Below are 8,671 nucleotides of genomic sequence, written 5' to 3'. Positions count from 1 at the left end.
AGGTTTACTTTCTTCTTCTTGTAAAGATAAAAATGGCTTTGCATATTTTACAAAAATACAAAGTGCGTGCATATATAGTAATATCTGTCATAAATAAATAAATGTCTTTAAAATAAAGACTTTTCTGAGAGAAAATCTAAGGAATTAGTGGACTTGCTTTTAAACATGCTTTTTAAATGTCACATGAGTTTTGGTAAAAGGAATGAGAAAAATGTGACTATCTTCGGCTTAGAAACCTTGTAAACCTTGTAAAAAATAAGATTGACCAGTACACGTTTTGCATAGTTAAATATATGTGTTATTCGATTAAGAGTTGAAAAAAAGATTCCTATTTTTACAGTGATTTACTGCACACTGGATAGTGCCTGCTAAAGAAAGTTACAGTAAATTCCTTTGTCTGTTGCACAGAAACAACACAATGCACTCACAGAGCCCTCTGGGAAAGATCCAATCAGAATGATGTTTATGAACGTGCAGGTTGGTGGTTTTATAACTATCATCTGGACACACTGTTTATTGAGTAAGATACACTGTTGAGTGCTGAAATGCCAACGGTACAGCAGTACAGAATGGATTAGTTTAAAGTGTATTTCTGCTTATTTTCAGCTTCTAAAAGCAGAACCAGCAAGGAAAGTAAAGCACAGCACTGATTCCCATTGAGCAGCTAATTAACACTCTCACTGAGGATCAGTCCACTTACCAAGTGCAGATTTCTTCATTAAATAATGCAGTAAAAATATGGCTAGGCCTGATTATGTGACAAAGTTAAAAAAAGGTTATTACATGACATGAAAGTGATACTGAACACCATCAAAGGAATAAGAGTTTATTAGAAGTAAATGGAAAAATACTATACAGTACCAGTCAAAAGTTTGGACATACATTTTCTAATTAAAGTTTGTTCTTTATTTGTATTATTTACTACATTGTAGATTCATATTAAAGACTTGAACACTATAAATGAACACATTCTTCACTTTACATAGCAGATAAAGAATTAAAAAAAAAACTTCACAAACACCTGACATAAAAACCAAATCCAGGTGGTTTTGGGACGAGTCTTCAGTGAAGGTTGGACAAATAAATCAGAAAATGCTCTATTAAATGGTATTAAATTCTGTTATAATAATGTATTATCATCTGTTTAATCAAACTGAAACTTTTATTCATTTTCATTTTTTGTGATATTTTTGGTACTATTTTAAAACAAGTCTCTATTATAAAGGGTTTATAAATGTTATAAAGGAGTTTATTAATCGTTAATAATCATGTCATAAACATAAAAAAACAGTGTCCTCTTGTTTGCCAAACAATGATTACACATTAATTTATGAACGTGGCATTTATAAAATTTATAAGATCTTTCTGGATGCTTTTCATACTTTGGATTTTCTATCAGTCAGCATTAACATATCTGTTAACTGTTGATACTTAGATTAATTATTGATCCAGTTATCACAATGTGGTGTATACTAACATTTTAAATCAGAAAACTGACTTTCTGTATTATTTTATTAATTAGCTAATTTATAAACCATTTATAAACCCTCTATAAAAGAGCCTTATTTTAAATAATTATCCCCTTTTTTGTTATTGTGACCTAATGCTGATTTGTATTATTCGTCTGTATTATTCAGTCTTTTGACCTTTTTCTTGTAGAGGGTAATTTAAAGATAGTCCAAACTAAATCAGATCAAAGTTAATTTGTCACGAGCGTAGTCATACCCAGTACTAGCAGTGAAATGCTTTGATCACTTTCCATCATACAAGACAAGAAGATAAAAGATCAAATGCATAAAATATAAGATCACATGAATATCACAAGAATAAAAATGATTTAAATAAAATATATGCAGATATAATTAAATAAACTTAAAAATAATTATTAAATAAAATAAAATACTATGAATAACAAAAATTAAATAAAATAATGCTGCACATCAAACCACCAAAAGCACTTTACAGTTCCTTTTAAAAATAAAAAATAAAAATAAATAACAACGTACATTTGTTCATTTCGTTTTTTAAAATATCTATTAAATTTTTGTTCATTTGTTTAGCTCCCACTTAGCTCTTTTATTATTACTTTATTTCCCACAATAGATTGTAAACGCTTAACTGCAGTGCAAATGAGTGTCATTATTAAACCATTTCTAAGGGAAAAATAAAGGTTCATTAACTAACTGACTTATTGATCTGACTGATTGATTAAAAATTATTAAAAGCAAACTAAGGTCTGAGCAGGGTGGGCAAGCAAAAAGCATTCAATAGGATAAAAAAAAGCATTAAGTGTTAATATAAAACAGAATTACATTTATTTTATATTGAAATATAATGTATGTTACTAAAAAATAATTGGTGGCATTAACTTAACTTATATTTAGTTGGCTTCAGTTACATTAAATTACATTATTTTACTGTAAATGATTTCATCATATCAAATTATCCAGTGTGCTAAATTATGTTGATCTGTATGAGGAGTTTATATGAATTTTTCCACAGTAGTAATATTACTTGCCAAACTCTGAAGTAATAATACAGTAATAATATAGTGTGGTGTCTATATACAGTATGTTATACAGTACGATTCTACAGCCCTAAAACTCTAAAGCACATCAGTCACGGACATGCTGGTGAGGTCATGCCGTTACATCACATGAAACAGATGAATACATTTAGCATTTAACTCATTTAGGAATCTGCAGCGTTCACTGGAAATTACTGTACATGTGAATTAGTGGAGATTATAGCCCTCAAAATAACTGTATGTTTTAAACTCTGAGAGAAAAATGTTCAACATATGGACCAGTACCTAAAAAACTCAATGATCCATCAACTTCGGCCACAACCTGGGTTTAGTTTGCTAAAAATATATATATATATAATAAATAAAATAAATATATAAATAAATAATACACCCCTGCCTGCCTTATATTAACGTCCAGCATCCGCAGCATCGCTACTTGTTATGTGAGCAAGGCCAGGGCTGAACAATTGTCAGTCATTTCTACCTCAGCCCATCAGCCAAGCATATAACAGGTCAATTAGGTTTTGACTTGGCCGGTCCAATTAGCCATCCATCATTTTTTCCTGCCTCTGCCAGTCATTTTGGGTGACACAAGCATCAGGCATCAGTCTAAATGTTTTCAAATTGCAGGTCGCAGTGTTATTTTCCACGCTTATATTTTCCACATGTTCACCGTCTCGTGCCGGCCAGAGAGTTGGCCAGCAACCCTGAACCGGGCAAGGCCTTGCCTTTCTTCTCCCAGACAGGCTGTACATACCCATCATAGCCAATCAGCAACCACCGCAGCGAGGAGCTGCACTATGTGGACGTCTTGGCAAATGTATCTGCGTGCACTGCTCGACTTCTTGTCCACTCTGTTCACCTTATTTTACATGACAAAAACGGAGGGGGGCATCTTTTTTACTCTGTGTTAGAACTACGAGTAGGCAATATGGTGCTACTATAATATCACAATACTTTTAAAATTACAATATTCTTTGGGTTGTGAAAAAACACAGTACTGATGAAATAAAATTATATTTATCATATTTATATCTATTAAATTAAAATAAAATGTGCTGCATTCAACAAATTATACAATAATAATAATAATAATAATAATAATAATAATAATAATAATAATAATAATAATAATAATAATAATAATAATAATACAATGTATTATACAGCTCTGGGAAAAAAAAAATAAGAGACCACTTAAAAATTATGATTTTCTATGATTTTTTTTTACCAAATTGAAAACCTCTGGAATATAATCAAGAGGAAGATGGATGATCACAAGCCATCAAACCAAACTGAACTGCTTGAATTTTTGCACCAGGAGTAAAGGCATAAAGTTATCCAAAAGCAGTGTGTAAGACTGGTGGAGGAGAACATGCCAAGATGCATGAAAACTATAATTAAAAACCAGGGTTATTCCACCAAATATTGATTTCTGAACGCTTAAAACTTTATAAATATGAACTTATTTAAGGTCTGAAAACTCAAATAAATGCTTTAAATGAAAATATTTTTCTTTGAAATTTGGGAGAAATGTTGTCTGTAGTTTATAGAAAAAAACAACAATGTTCATTTTACTCAAACATTTACCTATAAGTAACAAAATCAGAGAAACTGATTCAGAAACTAAAGTGGTCTCTTAATTTTTTCCAGAGCTGTATCTACCACCTTCCAGAGTAGAGGAGCTACGTCTGTGGTTGAAGTCACTATAATTAGAACATCCATCCAAACCTCCACACGTCTGCTCAAACCATTTATTATAAGAAAACCATGTCAGCTTTATAACCGACATTATAACCAACTTTCACATTAAATTAAATCAAATTATATTTATTTATAGAGCACTTTTTACAGCTGTTGCTGTCGCAAAGCCTGCATCTTTACAGAAGTCTGTAAGCAGAAGAAGCAAACAACAGCTACCCGCCCAGTGATAGTGAGCAGCTGGTTTGTTGCAGGTTACAGGAGAACCTGATGGTTGATCATTGAGCAGTGTCAGGCCAGACAGGTGCCCAGACAGGTGAGCAGTCATTAACTCTCAGAAAGTCAAAAAGATTCTATTAGAACACAGCGTACAACAACAGAGAGAGCCAGAAGTTAACATAGACATGAGAGCACCCTAAAACACTGGCTACCATCCACTCCACCATTTGTAAAGCTGATGAATCAAGTTTTCCCTAACAAAATGATGATAGCACACATATAGATGTTTGGGTGGATGTATTCAGTTTAGCATATTCAACCACAGATGCAGCTCCTCTTTAACAGTCTCTGATCTTTTGTGTTTTGTGTGCTGGAAGGTTAGTTAGCTATGCTCTAATTAACTTTAATAAAGATTAAATAGGACTATTGGATTATTGAGTTAGCATAGCTAGATAGCTACTTTATGGTCAGTGTCAGAAATTCTAACACAAAGCCAGGAGTAACAAACTGCAAAAAATAAGGCAAATAGTTTATAGTAAAGTTTCACAGACCTTTGTGGCTGAACTGCGGTCACTGGAGAGTGGATACGGCTAGAGCTTTGTGGTTAGAAGGCCTTTATGCGTGAACATGAAAGGAGTCCGTTGAGCCGATAAGAGCGTTACGGCGAGACTTTACGGGCCTGTTCCTAGGGACTTCCCTATTACTATTAGCTTATCAGGCTTTAGATTCATTACGATAGACTTCAAATACAGTTTGGGAGGGTTGAATTAAGTTTATCTACCACATTCAAATTACATCTAATGAAATACAGATTGAACTTGAATGTGATAGATAAACTTAATTCAACCCGCAGACTTGAAACGCCATCTGATTTATCTTTGTGCAGCATTTCATTATTTATTTCACTATTTTTTATACCCTTCCTTCCCGGAACTGGGCTACTGAACAATCGCTTCTTTTTTTTTTCTTCTTTTTTTTTTTTTTGCATCAGATTAAAGTCTGTCTACATGCTGGCGGACATAAAACACGAGCATTATGTGTGTATAAATAAGGTTTAGTGCCTCTGTGTGTTCGCGGTAGTGGGGTGTTGGGTCAGATAGACCTATAAATATGGCTCCGCGGGGAGAGTTCACAGTCTCTCAGTTACACCCTCAATTGCCGAGCCTCCATCAACAGAATAAGCAAGAGTTCCCAGAGGTGCAGTAAAGCCCATCCACGCTCACCCACTGCAGCACCGGACGATGGACGAGGCACTCGCAAGCCTGCTCCTATAGGAAGCTCCAGCCTTGCCTGGACTACTCAGTTCCCAGCTAACTCCGTGCCTTCGGGGAGCCGGCAGGTGAGAACCTGGCCTCAGCTCGTCTCTCTCCGACACCGCATATACGATGATTGAATTTGATGTTTGTGTTCAGGGAGTTCATGGCCATGCTCGGCATGCATGTCAATTTGGATCAGGAGCAATTCATCAAAGAGGGAATGCTGTAGGCTCTCAGTCCTGACGCTGACATTGATGAATAAGGCATTATCGTAGGGGCAAAAATACTTTTTCAGGCGAAAGGTCTAACCTAATCAGGCAGAACCGTGTAGGCCCGTTTTCCCTCAGAGTCTCTTGAAGCTCCAGTCTGGAACCCGCTCGCAATTGGCAAGCTAGTTATTATGTACCATTACGACAGATCCTTCCGAGCCGCAAAGCAGAAAACACACAGGAACTCCTGCAGAGATATGCAGGATGCCTGTAGCATTGTGTTGCTAATGCTTGTTTTGGCCTTCAGGGCTTTTTGACATACAGTTCTGTATTGCGGCGATTTAAGCCGCACTTAGCCATATGTAGTTATTGCAAACAACAACATGCAGCAACATACAGCACAAAAGATGTGCAGAGTAAAAAAGTAAGAAGATAGAAACTTTGTCATCTGCAAAACATTGGTAAGCTTTATAACATCCCAACAGGGTGTAAGTTACGAGTTGTTATCAAAAAAATAAAATAAAAATCTGTGCCTTTCCTACCTTAAAGCGTTTGCCGTTCTTCGTATGAGTTCTCATCATATTTATAGTATTCCAAACTACACAGAAATTTTCACTGTTTTATCACTTTACATTTTCACCTGCATGCATTGGTCATGGCAAGCTGCACGACCAGATGGACAATTGTAGCAAAAATTGGCATTTAATAAAACATAGCTAACCTAGAGTTGCAAAATAATTTTAACTGTTCATGATGACTTCTGTTCATTTAAAAGAGTTACTTAATCAAACATTATTTAGATTTTAATTACTGTGATATTTTACCACAACAGATTGGACAGCTTAAGCTTTACCTCAGACCTCACGTATTGAGAAAATATGAAAAATATAACAGGGTGGACAGGGAATTCTCTGACGTGTTAAAATAGCTAGATTTTTTTATGAAACAGCTAATTTATAGATTTAAAATGGTGTTTTTTTAACAAGAATCATTGAACTTAACCAGGTTAACCATGTTAAAAAAACTATATACTTCATCAAAGTAAACTGTATTAAATGTAAAAAAAAAAAAAAAAAGGTAAACATTCCTCAGTATTTGTTATAATTAGTGATATCAATGCATGTGATTAATCTGGAAATACCTTAATCATTTCAGGCTCTGAAGTCTGATTTTTGTTTTTGCCTTTTTGGGGGATTTTTTTATTTAGCGATGTTAAAAAAAGGTAGCTCATATATATATATATTTATATATATATATATATATATATATATATATATATATATATATATATATATATATATATTTAACATATGGATTATATATGGATACTTTCCGCATTCCTCTCTCTATCGCTCTCTTCTACACACACACACACACACACACACACACTTGCTGCGTCTGTGAAGTTGGCCATATTTCCTCTTCAGCCTTTTTATTCCACCCATTTATCTCCATAAGGAGAACGTGTCCTTTCTTCATTTTTCATTTTTGCATTAATGTTTTTTACTTTTTTAAAAATCTTAAACATAGTTTACAAAAGAACAATCTGTGTTTAAAGTTAAAGAGATACAATTAAATGAACATATTTCTGTATTAATAAAATCCCTCTGTGATGATCTTACATTGAGTCTTTTATTTTACATTTAAAAAATCCATTATTAACCGTTATTAGTGTTAAGAAGGGAAAATGGGATACTAATTACGATTAATCACAGAAAATTGTCTAATTAATTAGCTAACTATTTAATTTTATAAAAATTGATCACCAGCCCTAGTAATAATGTGTTCATTTAGTACATGACACACTTGCCTAACAACAACTTGCCTTTTCTAATCTTCATAAATACAGCTATTGTTTTATCTTGTAATAATGTTGTGTGCGTTACATTTCACACCAACGTTTGAGTACTTTATCAGCGTCTACCAGTATCTTGTTTACATTTCCATTTACAATGTACGATATTACCACAGTACCACTGTGAACAACGCTCAATATTCTACAGTATACAATGTGCAATCATTTTTCTGTTTTCCTTTCTTCTGTTTATGTTAATGTATATATATATATTTTACTATGTATATTTTAAGTCTCTTAATGCTGTCCAAAATGTCTACTTGTCTATTTGCACGTTGGATCCTAAAAAAGCGCAATCTCGTTTAACTACGCACTTCTTATTTTATAATCTAAAGGAAAATACAGTTCTCTTTATTGACTTTGACTTAAACAAAAAGGTATTCTTACAAAGTGCTTGCATTAAATGTTTTATTAATATTATATACATTTTTTTACAGGATGTAAATGATCTGCTGCTAGTGTTTTGGTGCCACAGATACTGCAGGACACCTTCAGAGCTCTTTTGCGGACCATGCTTTAACAGGACAAAGTTGGGTTGGTGGGATGAAAAGGGGGAGGGGGTCTTTTAATAATGTGCCTGATGGGTGTAAATACTGTACCAAACAGAATTACAAGCTCATCTGCCACAGTTACTGACTGACTCAGCATCTGACTTCCCAACACATTCAATAACGCGTAATAAAGGAATAAAATCCTGATTTACACTCGTACACACCCCGATTTGAATAACTGATGCGCTGTAGTAATAACGTCTCGTCGATTTACGCGACTCTGAAGGACGTGCTGGAGAATTCTATCGAGCTTCCTCAGACAAGATGCAGAGATGTGAAATTAAAATGCCCCCCCAGGACACTTCTCATAGGAGAACTTTTCGTGTTTAATTTTTCCACATTGAAATCATTAA

Source organism: Astyanax mexicanus, chromosome 8, assembly GCF_023375975.1.
Source record: "Astyanax mexicanus isolate ESR-SI-001 chromosome 8, AstMex3_surface, whole genome shotgun sequence".
Lineage (NCBI taxonomy): Eukaryota > Metazoa > Chordata > Actinopteri > Characiformes > Acestrorhamphidae > Astyanax > Astyanax mexicanus.
The sequence above is the reverse complement of the archived record's forward strand: the minus strand, read 5'-3'. Positions refer to the sequence as shown.